Consider the following 20,483-nt stretch of genomic DNA (forward strand, 5'->3'; position numbering starts at 1 on the left):
CGGCCTGTCTCCCCACTACGAGAAAAACTCTAACAGCGACGCATCCCCCAGGGTCCAGCGACCTCTGAAGCCTCAGAGGACTACCCTGCATCTAAAAGGACCAAGAAACTCCCGAGGACAGCGGCCCTGTTCCACAAAACTGCAACTTTGCAGTAAAGAAGCAACTTTTAAAGACCACACGTTTCCCGCAGGAAGCGTGAGACTTTCCACTCTGCACCCGACGCCCTGGCTCAACCTGCGGAAAACTAACCCCACAGGGAGGTCTCCCCGGTGACTGCGAGCCCGTGAGTAGCCAGAGTTGACCCCCCCTAAGCCCCCACAGCGACACCTTTAGAGGGAATCCAGAGGCTCCCCCTGACCGCGACTGCCTGCTTCAAGGAACCCAACGCCTGGAAAACACACAGGACCTGAAGGAACCGAACTCCAGTGCAGGAGCGACCCCCAGGTGGCCCTCTTCCTAGCCCAGGTGGTGGCTACCCCGAGGAGCCTCCCCCTTGCCTGCCTGCATCGCTGAAGAGACCCCCGGGTCTCCCATTGACTCCTATTGCAAACCCGACGCCTGTTTGCACTCTGCACCCGGCCGCCCCTGTGCCGCTGAGGGTGTACTTTCTGTGCCTACTTGTGTCCCCCCCGGTGCCCTACAAAACCCCCCCTGGTCTGCCCTCCGAAGTCGTGGGTACTTACCTGCTGGCAGACTGGAACCGGGGCACCCCTATTTCCATTGAAGCCTATGTGTTTTGGGCACCACTTTGACCTCTGCACCTGACGGGCCCTGAGCTGCTGGTGTGGTAACTTTGGGGTTGCCTTGAACCCCCAACGGTGGGCTCCCTTGGACCCAACTTTGAACCCTGTAAGTGCTTTACTTACCTGTGAACCTAACAAATACTTAACTCTCCCAGGAACTGTTAATTTTTGCAGTGTCCATTTTTAAAATAGCTTATTGCCATTTTTGCCAAAACTGTACATGCTATTGTGATGATTCAAAGTTCCTATGATACCTGCGTGAAATACCTTTCATTTAAAGTATTGTTTGTAAATCATGAACCTGTGGTGCTTAAAATAAACTAAGAAAATATATTTTTCTATATAAAAACCTATTGGCCTGGAATTGTCTTTGGGTGTTTGTTCCTCATTTATTGCCTGTGTGTGTACAACAAATGCTTAACACTACCCTCTCATAAGCCTACTGCTCGACCACACTACCACAAAATAGAGCATTAGAATTATCTCTCTTTTGCCACTATCTTACCTCTAAGGGGAACCCTTGGACTCTGTGCACACTATTTCTTACTTTGAAATAGTATATACAGAGCCAACTTCCTACACACACCAATAATGCAGACCACTACGGCTTGGTGGGCAACACCGACCATTTTGTCCAATGGGCTCACGTTCCTTCATCATGTGCCCCGTTATATAGTAACGACGGGCGCACATCTCTCGAAGGATTGGGTTCACACTTCCAGGACCTACAGATCAGCGGATCCTGGAATGCAAAGGAAGTTCGACTCCACATAAATCAACTGGAGCTCAGAGCGATATGTCTTGCTCTCAAAGCCTTTTTGCCAAAACTTCAAAACTCAAACATATTAATCAGGACGGACAATACTACCAGCATGTTTTATCTAAACAAGCAGGAGGGCACAAGGTCTCTGCAACTCTAACAACAGGCTCAGAACATCTGGAAATGGGCCATTACACACAACATTTCTCTGAAAGCAGAGCATGTGCAGGGCAGACCAACATTCTGGCAGATACCTTGAGCAGGACAATTATCCTGTACCAAGAGTGGGAGCTAGACCAGGAAATTCTCGATCAACTCTTCCTTTTATGGGGCAGACCAAATCTCGATCTGTTTGCCACGTTCGAGAACAAGAAATGCCATTATTATGCAAGTTGGCTTCCCCAGAGAGGGTTGTGGGGGAATGCGTTTTCGATGAGATGGTCCGGGGTATATGCCTACGCTTTTCCTCCATCCCGCTGATACCGAGAGTCATCAAGAAAATGAAGACAGAGGGTTGTCGCCTTCAGTTAATAGCTCCCAGATGGCCCAGACAGGTGTGGTACACGGAACTCCTAATGCTCTCGGAACAGCCACATGTGCAACTCAAACAGAGTTCAACCCTCTTGACGATGCACCAAGGCCAAGTCAGACATCCGGATCCGTCATCTCTTCACTTATCGGCTTGGCTCCTGAATTCAATGAGTATGCAACTTTAAACATCTCTTCGGAATGTAGGGAAATCTTATCCAGGGCTAGAGCTGACACTACCAATAAGACTTACAAATTTAAATGGAAACGTTTTTGTGTATGGTGTGCAGCGGATGGAATACATCCTATCTCTTCTCTTCCAGAGCAAATACTGCCATATCTGTTGCATCTGGCAAAGTCAGGGCTTTCATACTCCTCTATTCGAGTACATCTGGCAACGATCTCAAGATACCGTAGATCACAAAATATGGTCTCGTTATATTACACCAGGATTGTAAAGCAATTCCTGAGGGGCCTGTTCTGTGCTTTTCCACCAGTTCGGAGACCTTCGCCTTTATGGTCCTTGAATATGGTCTTAATGCAACTCATGAAATCTCCTTTTGAGAACAATCCACAGAGCAGATCTCAAGTTCATCTCATGGAAAACTGCGTTGCTACTGGCTCTTACTTCGGCTAAGAGAGTAAGCGACATTCAGGCCTTCACCATTAAAGAGTCTTTTCTTCAATTCACTAATTCGGGCGTAATTCTAAGGACAAATCCTAAGTATATCCCTAAAGTTCCCTCAACTATCCACTTGAATGAACCAGTCATCATAAAAACCTGTTTTTCAAATCCGCAGACAGTAGCGGAAAATACATTATGGGGCTCATTCTGAGCCTGGTGGGCGCCGCCCGCCGGGCGGAAACCGCCGAAAGACCGCACCGCGGTCAATAGACCGCGGGGGTCATTTTGACTTTCCCGCTGGGCCGGCGGGTGATCGCCAGAAGATCGCCCGCCGGCCCAGCAGGAAAGCCCCTGCAACGAGGAAGCCGGCTCCGAATGGTGCCGGCGGAGTTGCAGGGGTGGGACGGGTGCAGTAGCACCCGTCGCGATTTTCACTGTCTGCATAGCAGACTGTGAAAATCTTTGTGGGGCCCTGTTAGGGGTCCCCTGCACTGCCCATGCCAGTGGCATGGGCAGTGCAGGGGGCCCCACGACACCCGTTCCCGCCATCCTGTTCCTGGCGGGTTTTACCGCCAGGAACAGGATGGGGGGAGGAGGATTCTCTGGCCCAGGGGAAATCCGGCGGGAAACCGCCGGATCCCCTTTTCTGACCGCGTCTTTACCGCCGCCAGCCTGTTGGCGGTGCTTCCGTTGCCCGTGGCCCTGGCGGTTTAGGACCGCCAGGGTCAGAATGAGGGCCAATATTCGCTGGATATTAAAAGGTGTCTAAAGTTTTACCTGCAGAAAATGCAAGGAATACGTAAATCAGACCAGTTATTCGTGGCCTTTGGAGAGACAAAAAAGGGCCACTCAGTATCCAAGCAGACTATAGCCAGGTGGATTGGCCTGGCAATCCAATTCTGTCATACTCAGGCTGGTAAACCGCTCTGCAGCATGGTGAGAGCCCATTCTACAAGGGCGGTAGCCACTTCGGCCGCACTCTTCGCAGGAGTACCACTGCACATTTGTAGAGCGGCCACATGGTCCAGCCAACATACGTTCACGAAGCACTACTGTCTCGAAGAGACGAGTAACATGGACACAGCGGTGGGGCAAGCAGTGCTGAGGATTTATTTAGCTAAGGTGAGCCTCTTAGGACATCCCACCCCCACAGACAAGGTATGTGAGATATGGTTCTTTAATTTCATTAAGATTTACTTTTATATTGCAGTGTTTTTTAGTACTTATTGGTAACATAATTAGCTTGGTACTTGTCGTAATACCAACGTTTATGGATATTGTGCTTAATTTTTAAACTTCATAGGAACATTGATAATTTTCTATGGCATAATAACTAGAGATACGATTATTCTTATTCCTATTATAATTATTATGATTATTAATATTATTAATATAATTGAGAATTGCTATAAAAGCAAGATACAGATTAATTGACTGGTTATCCAACATTACTGCTCGCTACTCTAATTCAAGCATGTGAATCTATGAAAGATCCAATACTGTAGAAGAAAATTAGTTACTTACCTGTAACTACAGTTCTCTCGTAGGGGATTTCCATGTATAGTCATAAGCACTGAATAGTTCAGCGCGCCTGCGGGGACCCCGGAGCACTGTTGTGTAATATATTCTTAAGTGCAATCATCAGCTCCTTGACAAAAAAGGTCTGTGAAAAACACTTAAGAATAACAATGTGCAGCCTATGTGAACAGCTACACAGGCCAAATTGTTAGAAGAAAAAACAGTTGTAGTGTAAATTCACGTTTAAACCTCAATTTATTCTATAAATACATAAATAAATACATTCTCATATTTTATTTACACCTCTCATGAGAATAAAACAATGTAGGGCAGTGTAGCCCATAGGCTGCCATTATACAGAATGAAAATAGAGCTGTGCCTTTAAGAAAGTAAAGTCTTCCTGTTTCCCATCATGCACAGCAAAAGGCAGTTGCCTCAGTTCTTTTTTCCGGCTCCTTTCTGACAGGACCCTGAAGCATTGAGCTCTACCTCACAAAATCCTTTTGTGACAGAAATTCATTTAAAATCTTTTGAATTTCAATTTCACTCGACGTTTTTAACATTGAGTGATCATTTTCTACTTTTTTCTGTTAGATTCTGACAGAATTTTGAGGTTTTTCTACTTCAGAAATGCCTTCACTGTTTGACAAATGCCCTTCTTGTGGCAGAAAAAAGGCCAAAACAGATCCACATCGTGTCTGCATAATTTGCCTTCCATCCAGCCACAAACCGGAGTCGTTTGACATCTGCAAAACCTTCTCCAGAAGGACCCTTCGTGACAGGGAGAAGATCCGACTCCAGGCGAAAGAGGACAGGAGGAAAAGTCGTCATTCTACCACAGAGCGAGGAGAAGGTCAGTCTTCTACCAGGGCTCACACTGTTTCCTCTATAACTCCGACCAGACCGGCTCAAAAACGGCACAGGTCTCCGACGACGTCGAGGGCGTCGACGTCGAGGCAAGGAACGGCGCCAACATGCTCGCCGTCGAGGAGTGGTTCGCCGGCGAGAAAGAGACATCGCTCGCCGTCGACGACGATTTCGCCGTCGAGACGGCGTGGACTTTCGCCGTCGAGATCTGGGTCGCCGTCGACACGGCGAGGACGTTCCACGTCGAGGAGATCTGAATCCGGCTCGCCGTCGACACGGCGAGAGCAATCAACGTCGAGGGGTGCTCGACGTCGTAGGCGTTCACCGTCATCACGGCGACGTCGAGGGTCGTCGTCGAGAGATTCTCAACGGCGAGAAGAATCGACGGCGAAGGGCACTTGCCGTCACCGTACTTCGACGTCGAGGAGTGTGTCGACGTCGAGACAATCGAAAAGACCTAGAAGGGTTTATACAACCTCAGAATCCTCGGCTTCACTCATCCTCCTTCCAGCGTCTCCACAACTCTCTCCTCGACAATCACCATTGCCACAGACGCCGGTAACACCTACGGCGCCTCTTCCGGCTCCTCCTTCAGAGTCTGTTTTGAGGACTCCAACGCGGTCTGTAAGACGTTCGGGACATTCCTCTAGACGCTCTTCTTCCTCTCGGCACCGTCATGAATCACAGAGATCTCAGCATTCACATCACAGGCGTTCTTCTTCGTCTACACGGGACTACTCTCCAACCCTATCGGACTCACCGTCCCCGAGAGTGTCCCCCATAGATGATGTGAATACGTTCCAGGAGGTCTTAGTACGAGGGGCGACCAAGCTGAACATCCCGCTGGCGGTACCTGCCCCATCGACGTCAGTGATCTTCGAGACCTTGCATCACAGGACATCTTCCAGACCTTTGCTTCCACTGGTTCCAGGTCTCCTTGAACCAGCAATGGATATTTTCCTTGCACCGGCCGCAACAAAGTCTGCTCCTTCCAGACTTATTAAAAAATATCGTCCACCAGAACAAGATCCTCTATTCTTGAGGTCGGACCCAGTACCTGATTCGGTGGTCATAGTAGCGGCAAAGAAACTGCATTCAACCTCACCGTCTTCTTCTTCGCCTCCAGATAAAGAGAGCAGAAAGATAGATGCTGCAGGACGAAAAGTATGTTCTACTGCAGCCGTCACGATGAAGGCAGCCAGCGCTACTGCGTTATTAGGGCGATACGACCGTGCCCTCTGGGACTCTTTAATGCAGTTTGAGGAACATCTTCCTAAGGATAAAAGGGAAGATTTCCTGGAGGTCGTGGGTGAGGGAGCCATGGTTTCTAACCAAATTATAAGTGCTGCAGCTGACTCTTCGGTGCTATCCGCACACAATTATGCACACGGGATAGCGCTCAGAAGGCATGCATGGTTGAGACTTACATCACTCAAACCTGAAGCGCAGCAGAGAATACAAAATTTGCCTTTCTCGGGCTCCACCTTGTTCGGTTCTCATGCCGATGACGAGATGGCTAGAATGAAGGCTGAACTAGATACCCTGAAAGCGGTAGGCATGGAAAGACCGAAAGAACAAAGAAAGGTTTTCCGGCCATATCAACGACGACTTTTCACCCACCGGTATCAGTCGCCACACTGGATGTCTTCGCGCCCCCAGCAGCAGCAACAACAGCAGCATCAAAGGGGTTTCTCCACTCAGCGAAGGTCGACAAGGGGTCGTTCAACACCTCAAACTCAGGCAACTCGACAGGCTCCCACGTCTAAGCCCTGAATCTTTGCTTCCCCCTCCTCCGTTATCCACTCCGGTAGGGGGAAGTATCTCAAATCATCTGGACGAGTGGCTACGCATCACAACAGACGCCTGGGTATTGAATATTGTGAGACATGGTTACGCTCTCAGATTCACCAGTTCTCCACCATCTGTTCCACCCAAAACAGCCAACCACCATCTCGAAGCTCTACAGTTAGAGGTCAATATCCTATTGCAAAAAAGAGCCATAGAACCCGTTCCCATCAGCCAACAAGGGAAGGGGATTTATTCGAGATATTTCCTTGTACCGAAAAAAGACAAACAAGAGTTTCGTCCCATCTTAGATCTGAGGACAGCAAAGAAATGGATTCGCAAAGAAAAATTCAGGATGTTAGCCTTACACCAAATTTACCCACATCTACGTCAGGGCGACTGGCTCTGTGCGATAGATCTTTGCGACGCTTACTTTCATATCCCAGTAACCAAGAAACATCGAAAATTCCTAAGGTTCACCGTCGGAAAACGCCATTACCAATTTGCAGTTCTACCTTTCGGCCTAAAATCAGCGCCAAGAACTTTTTCCAAATGCATGGCGGTAGAAGCCGCCCACTTGAGGAAACAGCGAATATTCGTCTACCCCTATCTAGACGATTGGCTCATAAAGGCCTCCAGTTGTCTCGAGGCACAACAACATTTCGAATGGACTCTACAACTGCTGCAAAAACTTGGTCTTCAAGTCAATCTCCTGAAATCTACAGCAACACCTGTTCAGAGGTTGCATTACTTAGGGGCCATTGTAGATACCAGGCTAGGAAAGGTGTTTCCTTCGGAGGAACGACGGTTATCGATTCTCCAAAAGTGCAAACAACTGCAGGAAAGACCTCAAGCCACTGCAAGAATAATAGCTTCTCTACTGGGCTCGATGGCGTCTTGTATCCATCTGGTTCCCAATGCTCGCCTCCATATGAGACCATTGCAGGAAAATCTGGAGGATCAGTGGTGTCAACTGAGGGACGATTGGGAGAACAAAGTCCTTCTTTCTCCTCACACCCTACAATCCCTCAAGTGGTGGTGTTTACCCAGCAATCTCTTGGTGGGGATTCCGTTCCAACAACGGCCTCCATCTCAAACCATCGTAACAGATGCGTCACTGCTCGGATGGGGGGCGCACATGGAACATCTTCGAGTCCAAGGCGAGTGGTCACAGAGAGAGAGTCTCTATCACATCAACCTGCTGGAACTTCGCGCAGTCCACCTTGCGCTCAAAGCCTTCCTTCCCTCTCTGAGAACGGAAACTCTCCTTCTCCAGACAGACAACGTGGCCACTATGTACTACGTGAACAAACAAGGAGGCACCAGGTCCAGAATTTTATCCAGAGAGGCTCAGACAGCTAGTGGCAACTCACCTGCCCGGCATCCAGAATGTTCAAGCGGATGCCCTCAGTCGGGTAATGGACGAGAACCACGAATGGGTACTACACGACGACGTCGTTCATTCCATTTTCGCACTCTGGGGTACCCCCTCTACAGACCTATTTGCAACCCCAGAAAACAAAAAATGCCAAAACTTCGCCTCCAGATATTACCATCCAGGGACACTGGGGAATGCCCTGTGGATAAGCTGGTCAGGAGCATTTCTTTACGCCTTTCCACCGCTTCCCCTGATTCCGGCGGTCCTCCAGAAGCTGTCCAATGCTCAGACCAAAATGATCCTAATTGCTCCGGAGTGGCCACGCCAGTGGTGGTTCCCAGACCTTCTTCACCGGTCACTCAAACCACACATCAGGCTACCATATCGTCCGGACCTTCTCACGAAGTTCAGAGGGCAGATATCTCATCCCAACCCCTCATCGTTGAGTTTGGCAGCATGGCTCCTGAGCTAGTGCAATATGGACACTTGAACCTACCTCAGGACTGTATGGAAATTCTGAAGGAAGCAAAGCGCCCTTCCACACGATCAGCCTATGCAAGCAAGTGGAAGAGATTCTGCATTTGGTGTTTACACAACAACAATGACCCGGTTTCCTGTGGAGAACAATCTATCCTGCCATACTTAAGTTTGGCAAAATCGGGCTTACAACTGTCGTCAATAAAAGTTCACTTGGCGGCGGTAACGGCATACAGAAAGAGTCCTTCACAAACTTCCTTTTTTCGGATTCCGATTATTAAGGATTTCCTAGAAGGTTTAAAGAAGGTTTTTCCTCCCATTAGAAAGCCTTCTCCTCCATGGGAACTGAACGTTGTCTTATCACGTCTGATGCTGCCGCCATTCGAGCCGATACATAAGGCATCGCTGCAGCATCTCACATGGAAAGCTGCTTTTCTGGTGGCAATCACTTCAGCGCGTAGGGTCAGCGAAATCCAGGCCCTTTGTGCTCAGGAACCCTACACGGTTTTTCATTCTGCGAAAGTGGTAATGAGAACTCATCCAAAAATTTTACCTAAGGTAGTCTCCGACTTCCATGTGAACCAAACAATTTCATTACCGACTTTCTTTCAGAATCCAGCTACTCCTGCTGAGAGAACTCTGCACTCTCTGGATGTAAAGAGAGTCTTGAAATTTTACTTGGACAGGACAAAAAGCTTACGAAAATCACAACAGCTTTTTATTAACTATGGTCCAATCAGAACAGGTTTGGGCACATCTAAACAATCTTTATCCAGGTGGATTGTTTCATGTATAATGTTATGTTATCAGTTAGCAAACAAATCCCTTGGTGGTAGGCCAAAAGCCCACTCTACCAGAGGGAAAGCAGCTACTGTAGCCTTGATGAGAAATGTCCCTTTGGCAGAAATATGCAAGGCTGCCACTTGGAGGTCGGTCCATACCTTTACTAAGCATTACTGCCTTGATACAGACGCTAGGGCAGATGCGCAGGTTGGACAGGCCTTGCTCAAGAATTTGTTTGCATGATTCATGTTTTCTCAGTATTCTTATGTCTACTCCACCGCGGTTATGGGGATGGGCTTGCTACTCTATTCAGTGCTTATGACTATACATGGAAATCCCCTACGAGAGAAGGAATGGTTTCTTACCTGTAACTCCAGTTCTCTCGTAGGGGTATTTCCATGATAGTCATAAGCAACCCTCCCTCCTCCCCGGTGGAGTTGACATAGAACATGAATATTATTGAGGTTGGTACTCCAACAAATGTTTTGTTTCTTCATGTCAGGTTACTAGCCTCCAAAAAAGAACTGAGGCAACTGCCTTTTGCTGTGCATGATGGGAAACAGGAAGACTTTACTTTCTTAAAGGCACAGCTCTATTTTCATTCTGTATAATGGCAGCCTATGGGCTACACTGCCCTACATTGTTTTATTCTCATGAGAGGTGTAAATAAAATATGAGAATGTATTTATTTATGTATTTATAGAATAAATTGAGGTTTAAACGTGAATTTACACTACAACTGTTTTTTCTTCTAACAATTTGGCCTGTGTAGCTGTTCACATAGGCTGCACATTGTTATTCTTAAGTGTTTTTCACAGACCTTTTTTGTAAAGGAGCTGATGATTGCACTTAAGAATATATTACACAACAGTACTCCGGGGTCCCCGCAGGAGCGCGGAACTATTCAGTGCTTATGACTATCATGGAAATACTACTACGAGAGAACAGGAGTTACAGGTAAGAAACCATTCCTTCTCCAATATTGGTATCTTTCATAGATTCACATGCGACCCACCATCCTCCCCTCAGAGGCTCCCCTTATTTACGAATATTTGACTTCACACTTGTACTAGAAAATCTGAGGGAAAACAGCCTCTGTTGGGAGTGTTCTAGAGGGTGTTGAAGCATGATTGGATGGGACTCAAGTTTGGGTCTTTTTCACAAAACAAAATGGATAGGCTCTAAAACAGCCTATAGGGCCTACTAAGGCCTAGTGGTTTTAAACCTACTGCTTTGTGTATTTGGGGTACCGTGAGGCTCCCACCTCGACGACGACTGGAGAACTACAGTTACAGTTAAGTAACTAATTTTCTTCTCTTCCATTTTCACTAAGGTGACTGAAATTTAACAGCCACCAAGGACTGTTTTTCACAGTAGAGGGGTGAGGGAGCATGGCAGTAGTTTGAGAATGAGATAGAAATTTCAGTGTGAACGGCAACTGAAAGACATGGGTGTAAAAAGAGGACATAAATGGGGTTAACGGAGGAGAAAAGGACTGAGGAAGAAGGGAAACTGTGAATGACAAAAAAGAATGAAAGAGGAAGACAAAAGCAGGGGAGATGAGAGAGGGGCTTAAATGTGTTGGTGAGAATAGAAGTGGTGAAAGCATGAACAAATGAGGGATATGATAAGAGGAGAAAAAGTGATGAAGAAACGAGAGCTAGGGATGCAGACCTAGAGATGAAGGGTAGACTAGGAAAGGTGGAAGAGAATTTCGACAGATAGAAAGGACCATTCAGAAGGTTTACTGCTGCATTGCCAATGTACTTTTCAACAACAAAAAGGTAGCAGTTTTGGTCACTGTTGTCTTTGATATTCTTACAGGCCTATGCCTATGTCCTATGAGCTCCATGTGTTGCCAAGCATTTCTCTTTTTAAAGCACTTATAAGCATGTGCTTCACTATTGAACCTGGTTTCACCTCTGTCAAACAGAGATATTAAACATAGTTCTAGTTTACAGGTACCCCCTTCACCTCTCCACAGAGACATGTTATGCTTTTTAAAAGTGTACATATAAATGGAATTCATGTGGTTTATATAGCAGTTAGTTGTATCTCTCTGTAGCTTTGCTGTTTGATTGGCTACAAGCTAGTCAGATCTGTTACTCTGCCCCAGTTTCTACCCCGTTCTTCACCAGGTGGCAAATTTGGGATGTGGGAATTCTTTAAATCTGCTTTAGCATAATTATGTGAAAGTTTGAGAAAGATATGCAAAATTGAGCATAAGTACGGAAAATGCGAATCCATAATTTAGAACTATATTTTTAGCCTTGCCCAGCACCACGCATCAGGCGTTAGACTAATACATTTTAAAGCGGTGGTCCGCATCACTGCATTAATGCATTATAATGTATTTTTAGCTCCTTGACCGGCTGAACGCACTGAGCCTGGGTGAACTAAAACCAGGTAGTGTATAAGTAGGTGCTGCGATCGCACTGCAGCAGCGCAGTGTTTGAGACTCTCACTGTGAGAGAGTCAGTGTCAGGACAGGCAGGAAGGGCTGGGGATGACCATGGCGGGGCTGCTGTGGACAGGGAACCGGCTCCGAGTCCTCACGCGGCCCTGCGCTGCAGCGGGAGCGACTCTGACATGACTGAGGGCAGTGTAGTGTGCTGACGGGTTACAGCCTAGTCACCCGACAGCACACCGGAAGGACTTGCAATCACCCTCGGGTCAGACATGGCCCAAGGTAATAAATAAATGAGGGAAAGACTGCTCAAGGTCTTCTGCTCTGACCAGTGATCCTGAGTACGTGTCAGTTCATGCTGCAGCGCTGCACGAAGGCCCTCCACCACGTGGGTCTGTACACTGGCTACGAGGATGGGCCGTCCCACGTATGATACCATTGTACAGCCACTGTCATCAGAACCCACTGCTACACCCACCTGCACCGGCTGCCACCCATGCCCACGAGCCGGACCAGCTTGCCCCACGTGGCCACGCCAGAGCAGTCACCCCAGCCAAAGAGGGACAAACTGCCTGCGATCGCCGACCACTCCGTGGTCCGTGACCACACCTCTCCAGGAGCACCTCTGCAGCAGCTCACCCACCTGCCAGCAGCCCTGCAAGGACAATCGACCGCTGGCACCGCCCCAGCTCTCCCGCTATCCCAGGGCCCATGTCTCCAGCACATCGGAGCCTCAGCGCATCGCACCAGCAGCAGAGGGAGTGAAAAAAGAAGGAGGACAGAAAAAAAGGGAAATAATCAAAAGAAGACCACATAAACACCAGGCTCTGGCTGCATCACTCCGCTCCTACCACCATGTACAGTCCAGACCTGTAGCCGCCGTGCCATGCACCTCAGAGCGCCCATGTGTGGAAAAGGGCCACCATCACCAAGAGCCAGGTACACAATACCACTGACACACGCATCCCGCATCATAGTCAACATGGCGGACGACAGGCCTGCAACTTCAGCATTTCTCCCACCCCAGCACACCTTGGTAGGTGTACTGCCACCATTTAGCGAACTAGCGGATCCCACGACAGCCTCCCCGATGGTGAATATGGATTGGGCGGCTTGAAAACTATTTTGTTGCCACACATGAGAGCAATGAGGCCATCAAAAGGTCCCTGGTGTTGCACTTCGGGGGTGATGGACTCTATAAACTATTCAAACACTTACCCAACACGGGTGCACCCAAGGACTACAATGCCGCCATCAGGGCCCTTAATGCCCATTTTGACCCACAACTCAACCCTGAGTTTGAAAGGTTCAAACTCCGCCAAGGTCATCTAAGGGAGGGAGAGTCCACAGATCAATTCTACACACGCCTGAGAGAACTAGCAAGCACGTGTACAGTGGATGACCAACCCAAAGAGATAAGTACACAAATCATACAGGGATGTTGCAACAAAACACTCAGAGGCCTCATCTTGAGACAACCTAACATTAGCCTTGATGACATCCTTGTGCTGGCCAGATCACATGACCTTTCCTCAGCCCGCGCAAAAGAAATGGAGGCAGCACACACCCCATTGCCAGAGAAAGAACCCGCCATCAAGGTGGAGTGTGCAGACGCAGTGAAAACACAACATGTGAACAATAGGTCCCCACCACCAGCAAGACAGGGGCCCAGCTGCATGTACTGTGGTCGAGAAGCACACGCCGCCAGGGACTACCTTGCAAAGGGCAGCAGTACTCCCAGTGCGGGTAGTTAAATCACTTTGCAACTGTCTATCGCAGCACCACACGTAGGAGAGGGGCACGAGGAAGATGCTTGAAGGCAAACACAGTGAGACACCTGTCACTCGAAGACCCCGAACAGCCTGAGCCAGGTCTACAAGAGAGGAAATGGAAGAGCACATATGAAGGCTCCTTACTAGCGGAAGAAGAGGCGTTCCTTGTCTCGTTCATCAACGACCTGAAGAAACACCAATGCCCTCAACCTACCTGTGTCCTTACTGTCACAGGGTCCTGAGTGAAGGCACTGATTGACACGAGCGTGTCAGTTAATGTGATGAGCACTCAACAGTACCGCTGCCTCCAACCTCGCCCGCCGATGACGCCATCAAACACCAAAATCTTCACATACGGGAGCCGCACACCACTGCCACTCAGAGGAACTATAACAGTATCGGTAAAAGCGAACCACAAAGAGACACAAGCCACCTTCCACATCATGGATAGAGAGGCTGACACCGTCCTTGGTAGTCACTTAGCTGAAGACCTGGGCCTAGTGTCGTTCGCCAGGAGTTTCAAAGTCTTTCAAGTTGAGGAACTGCTGCACCAGTTTCTCACACCCTTCACAGGTCAAGTGTGCCTAAAAGCCCCACCTGTGGTGCTACACATGGACAAGTCAGTGAAACCCACAGCACTATGACACAGACGGGTCCCATTTCACCTTTGGATGCTGGTCGAACAAGAGCTGCACCAGCTTGAAGAGCAAGGCGTCATCAAGAAAGTGACGGGGCCCACCCCATGGGTGTCACCCATGGTGAGAATGGAGAAACCCAAACAACCGGGGAAGATACACCTGTGTATCGATATGCGCCTTCCCAACAAGGCCATCAAACGTGAAAGGCACATAACGTCAACAATCAATGTCATCATAGCTGACGAATGTCTCACAGTGGTTCTCCAAACTAGACCTCACTGCAGGGTATCAACAACTCCGCCTGGCAGAGGACAGCAGGTATATCACAGCCTTCTCCACACACATGGGTCTCAGGAGGTATAAAAGACTGCACTTCGGAATCTCGTCAGCAGACTAAGGGGGTTATTCCAACTTTGGAGGAGGTGGTAATCCGTCCCAAATGTGACGGATTTACCACCAGCCGTATTACGAGTTCCATAGGATATAATGGACTCGTAATACGGCTGGTGGTATATCCGTCACTTTACCGTCACTTTTGGGACGGATTACCACTTCCTCCAAAGTTGGAATAACCCCCTAAGATTTCCAACACGCTATCTGATACACACTCTGGCTTGCCGGGAGTCATGAACGTGAGTGATGACACCATCATCCATCAACGACTGCAGAGAACCACCACCGACACCTCAAAGCCACACTCCAACGGCACGCAATATGTATGGTTTCACTCTCCATAAGGAAAAATGTCTGTTCTTCCAAACGTCTATTGAGTTCTTTGGCTATGTCTTCAACCAAGACGGAACACAAGTTGACCTGCGGAAGTCTCAAGCAATCAAGCAGGTCCCAGCGCCAAAAACTGTGAGCGAGATACGCAGTTTTCTACGCATGGCCACCTATTGTGGGCATTTCATCCCAAACATGGCCATGCTGGCAGAACCACTACGTGCCCTTACGAAAACTGAGACGCTCTGGTCATCGGGGTGTAAAGAGTGTACTTCGGTCAACTCAAAAAGACAAATCTCGTAGTGGACGCCAGCACTGTACTGACTAAAGAAGTTGAGCCTGGCAAGTGGGCTCCCCTGGCCTTTGTGAGCCGTGCACTCTGGCTATCAAGTGGGCTTGTGGACATTTCCACCTCTACCTGTGTGGAAAGCCTTTCAGGGTAGTCACCGACCACCAACCGCTGGTCCCTCTGATCAAAGGATCTGCACAACACCCCCACCACACATAGAACGCTGGGCCATCCAGCTACAGCACTACCAAATGGAAGTCATCTACCGCCCAGGGGTGAGGAACCCAGCGGACTTCCTATCCCGCCACCCTGAAAATGACGACATGCCAAGGGACGATGCCACGGAGGAGTACGTCCAAATGCTAGCTAAGAGCGCGTGCTCCAAAGTGCTCCAACTGGGTGACATCTCCGAGGCGGCAACCGCGATACCGTACTGACCTAGGTGAAAGAGACTCTCTCCGGAGGGTCATGGGAGGGTGTGGGAAGTTGGCTCTGTATGTACTATTTCAAAGTAAGAAATAGTGTGCTCAGAGTCCAAGGGTTCCCCTTAGAGGTAAGATAGTGGCAAAAAGAGATCATTCTAATGCTCTATTTTTTGGTAGTGTGGTCGAGCAGTAGGCTTATCAGAGGGTAGTGTAAAGCATTTGTTGTACACACACAGGCAATAAATGAGGAACACACACTCAAAGACTTACTCCAGGCCAGTAGGTTTTTATATAGAAAAATATATTTTCTTAGTTTATTTTAAGAACCACAGGTTCAAGATTTACAAGTAATACTTCAAATGAAAGGTACTTCACTCAGGTATTCTAGGAACTTTGAATAATCACAATAGCATGTACAGTTTTGACAAAAATGGCAATAAGCTATTTTAAAAGTGGACACTGTGCAAAAAATCAACAGTTCCTGTGGGAGGTTAATAAATGTTAAGTTCACAGGTAAGTAAAACACTTACAGGGTTCAAAGTTGGGTCCAAGGTAGCCCACCACTGGGGGTTCAAGGCAACCCCAAAGTTACCACACCAGCAGCTCAGGGCCGGTCAGGTGCAGAGGTCAAAGTGGTGCCCAAAACACATAGGCTTAAAAATGGAAATAGGGGTGCCCCGGTTCCAGTCTGCCAGCAAGTACCCGCATCCTCGGAGAGCAGCCCAGGGGGGTTTTGTAGGGCACCGGGGGGGGGGGGACAAGCAGGGACAGAAAGTACACCCTCAGCGGCACAGGGGCGGCCGGGTGCAGAGTGCAAACAGGCATCGGGTTTCAGATAGGAATCAATGGGGAGACCCGGGGGTCTCTTCAACGATGCAGGCTGGCACAGGGGGGGCTCCTCGGGGTAGCCACCACCTGGGCTAGGCAGAGGGTCGCCTGTGGGTCGTTCCTGCACTGGAGTTCGGTTCCTTCAGGTCCTGGGGGCTGCGGGTGCAGTGCTGGTTCCAGGAGTCGGGTTCCTTGTTACAGGCAGTCACGGTCAGGGGGAGCCTCTGGATTTCCTCTCTAGGCGTCGCTGTGGGGGCTCAGGGGGGGTCAACTCTGGCTACTCACGGGCTCGCAGTCGCCAGAGAGACCTCCCTGGAGTGTTAGTTTTCTGCAGGTAGAGCCGGGGGCGTCAGGTGCAGAGTGGAAAGTCTCACCCTTCCGGCAGGAAACGTGGGGTCTTTAAAGTTGTTTCTTTGTTGCAGAAAGTTGCAGTTTCTTGAACAGGGCCACTGTTGTCGGGAGCTTCTTGGTCCTTTAGATGCGGGGCAGTCCTCTGAGGCTTCAGAGGTCGCTGGTCCCTGTTGGATGCGTCGCTGGTGCAGTTTTTCTTCGAAGTAGGGAGACAGGCCGGTGGGGCTGGGGCAAATCAGTTGTCGTCTCCGTCTTCACTGCAGGGCTTCAGGTCAGCAGTCCTTCTTCTTCTTTAGGTTGCAGGAATCTGTCTTCTTTGGTTCTGGGAGCCCCTAAATACTGAATTTAGGAGTGTGTTTAGGTCTGGGAGGGCAGTAGCCAAAGGCTACTGGCCCTGAGGGTGGCTACACCCTCTTTGTGCCTCCTCCCTGTGGGGAGGGGGAACATCCCTAATCCTATTGGGGGAATCCTCCTTCTACTGTCGCGTGGGCTCTCATTATCCTAAATGAGACTACTGGATTTCTAGGTAGCAGGATCGTTCACAGTGTGGGGGACTAAGTCTGACCCACTTGGAAGGACCTCTGTCACCCTAAATCAGGGTTTGCTCCGGCTAACTAGCAGTGCCTCATTTCTCCCAAAGGGAAGAGATGATTGGGCAGCCGAGTGCATGACATCTTTGGAACTTCTCAGGGAAGTCGTGGTCACTCAGATCCAAACCAACTCTCTCATTTACAGTATGATCTCATATACAAATGACAAAGGCAGTATGAGTTTCATATAATGTTTTAATAAAACGACTGCATTTTAGATAATAAGGCGTGAGCCGCAATAACCAGAACCATACAACACAGTAGGATTGAAATAGTCACCAGGAGAGTAAAACAAGAACAACGCTATCATGGTGTTTAATAGTTTCTACTCTCCCTCTGCTAGTTCTATTTCGAGCACAGCATGTTAAGCGTCTAACTTGCCTTTCTGAATCCCTCGGGAGACCTCAGCCCTCATACCTGAGCAAAGGCCTGCGATCTTGTTTCAGCATCTGCAACAAGGCAGTCAGCGTCTAGTTGTGGTTCCCTGGTCGGAATCTCCCTCTTGCGTGTATTGGGACAAGGAAGTGTTTTTATAACTAACATGTCAGCGTGATCACAAAATGTCCCTACGCAGGAATGCCAAAGACTAAACTCCTACCACGTCTATCGGCAATGTACCAGACTGTATCCTTGACTGAAGCACAGAGTGAGCAAGAATGTGTTATGGAGAACTCCAGTGCTGAAGTAGGCTAAACAGTGTGATATGAAATATAAAACAAGACCGTAGAACTGGCTATTTGGAAAATAACAGTCCAAAGCCGAATAAAAAGCATTTAGAGCAAAGTGCACAGAGGCTCTACGCTGCGAGCAAAGGAATCAAATACATCCAGGGCAAAATACACAAAGGCCTAAAGCCTGAAGCAAATGCGCAAAGGATACGTAAAACTGACCACACTACACCCTCCCCTTGTCGGTAGCAAGTGGTTCTCACAAAATAAAAATATGCCCCAGATATAAACAAAACATAAAAAAATACATTTCGACAAGGTCAGAGGACAACAAAGTCATAAATTTGGGAAGCATGTGACGATAAAGCCGAATCCAATATAATGTCAATTTTTGCTTCATTGAGAAGAGAGAGAAAAAAAAAATCCAATTGTCAGACAGAAGCAATAGAAAGCAGGCTCTCCTCCACTTCGATATATGTCAATATCGGAAGATCCACGCCAAAAAGTACCATGGAGCAGGTGTGTTCCAAAGCCCCAAAACCATCCAGGGCGGCACCTCGTGCAGGGCCTATGAATGAGACAATACCATCTTCCTCCAGGAAGGGAATCTCATAAACTGCCTCACGAAGCAAACGCAACCGTAGTGCACAAGTCTGGGAATGAGCCCTAATCGGGAACATCAACAGATCAGTATCAACCACTGGAGGGCGCTGCAGTGAGAGACAGAGAGCCAGTGCTTGTTCAAACGAGCACCAAAGGCACCGAAACACGGGTTGCACACAATCCAAAACTGGTCGGAATGACAGAGACCAGTCACACTCCAAATGTCCCAGGAGTGTTGCTCCAAAATGCTGCATCATGCGTTCACGACACAGCTGCGCTGACGGGAGCATCAATATAGGATCTCGTCGTGGCGGGACAGCCATTGCGGAAGAACAGCAGCAATAGCAAGACACCAGCCAATAAAGCCAAAGTAATCGGGAAACCCCCCCAAAATGCTTCCGAAAATAGAATGTATAGCCGAAGGTATTAAACCGAATATGGAAGATAAGGTATGAGCAAAACCAACACCAACGGCTTTGAAAAAAATGTGCAATTCCAGTAGTGCTGGATGCATTAAATATATGTCCCACAAGTTCACCAAAGTGACTCGGAAAGTTTGTATTCAAAAGGGACCGTATTTCCCCCGATGACCTTGCCACCTGAAGTGCGTAGGTCTCGCTAGCAGATGTAAGGGCCACATGCTTTTGAAACAATAGAGCCTTTAGTCGACTCAACTTGTCGAAATTTACCTTGGAAGTACAATATGAGGCCAGATGTCTGCTACCTCCCTAATTTGAGTGGGGGGAAACAAAACATTCCCGCAGCACGTAACGGCCTTGGTGACAACGACTACGTAAACTATTCCGGCACGCATGCCACAACAGTGTTCGCTGTTAAGAAGAATGTAACTGCCGTTAGAAAGCACCTGGAAAGTGTTTTTATTAACTGGGACAGGAACTCCCTTCAGATAACAAGCTAAGTTAGCAATCGAAGGATTACACGCCCCGTGCAAGGACAGCTGTTTACAAACCATGGAATGGCTGACAGAAGTTTTGCATTCGCTACCGCTAAGAAAAACCTCCCTCAAACCATTAATACATCTGTAGAGAAAGGGAAGCTCCCACACCTCGTGTATGTAACTGTCTCCCAACCGTTCGTATCTGCCCACCGGAATGTGCTTCAAACAAGAAGTAAATTGCAGAGTGGAGATAGGCAAATTAATAACCCCATGAATCAACCACTCAGCTGACAGAATCTCAGCAACCGTAAAAGGCAGTTTCTCCAATTTTTCAATATTGAACATAACATACGTCGCTTCCTTTTTAGCCATCAGCTGTTGTTGATGGGTTAAATTAAAGGAAACAAAGATCTCCCTGGCACGAATGTACTGCCACGGAACGCGACCTGCCTTCAAGGTCTGTAGAGTCCAACCCAGCTGAATGATAGACTGCGTCTGACTCTGCCCATGATATAAAGAAGACATATCTGATTTAATAATGTCAATAGCAGAGGAAACGATGTTGTCAATTGTGTAAACACGGTCTGAAAGTGTATGTATCCCATAATCCACAACAGACAAAGCCTGTATCAGATTTTCCTGATCAATTTGTCTCAACCGGGCCACTGCCTCTTGTTGTGAAAGCTTCCAAATCTCATTATATACTTCATATAAAAAAAAATTCTTCCGTGGGATCTTTGGTCCTGACAAAAAATCTTGTAAGTCAGTATCATTAGACAGCAACGTGAGATGTGATTTAACTGCATCCAGCATGGATGATTTTAAC

This window comes from Pleurodeles waltl, chromosome 12 (genome assembly GCF_031143425.1).
Source record: "Pleurodeles waltl isolate 20211129_DDA chromosome 12, aPleWal1.hap1.20221129, whole genome shotgun sequence".
Taxonomy (NCBI): Eukaryota; Metazoa; Chordata; class Amphibia; order Caudata; family Salamandridae; genus Pleurodeles; species Pleurodeles waltl.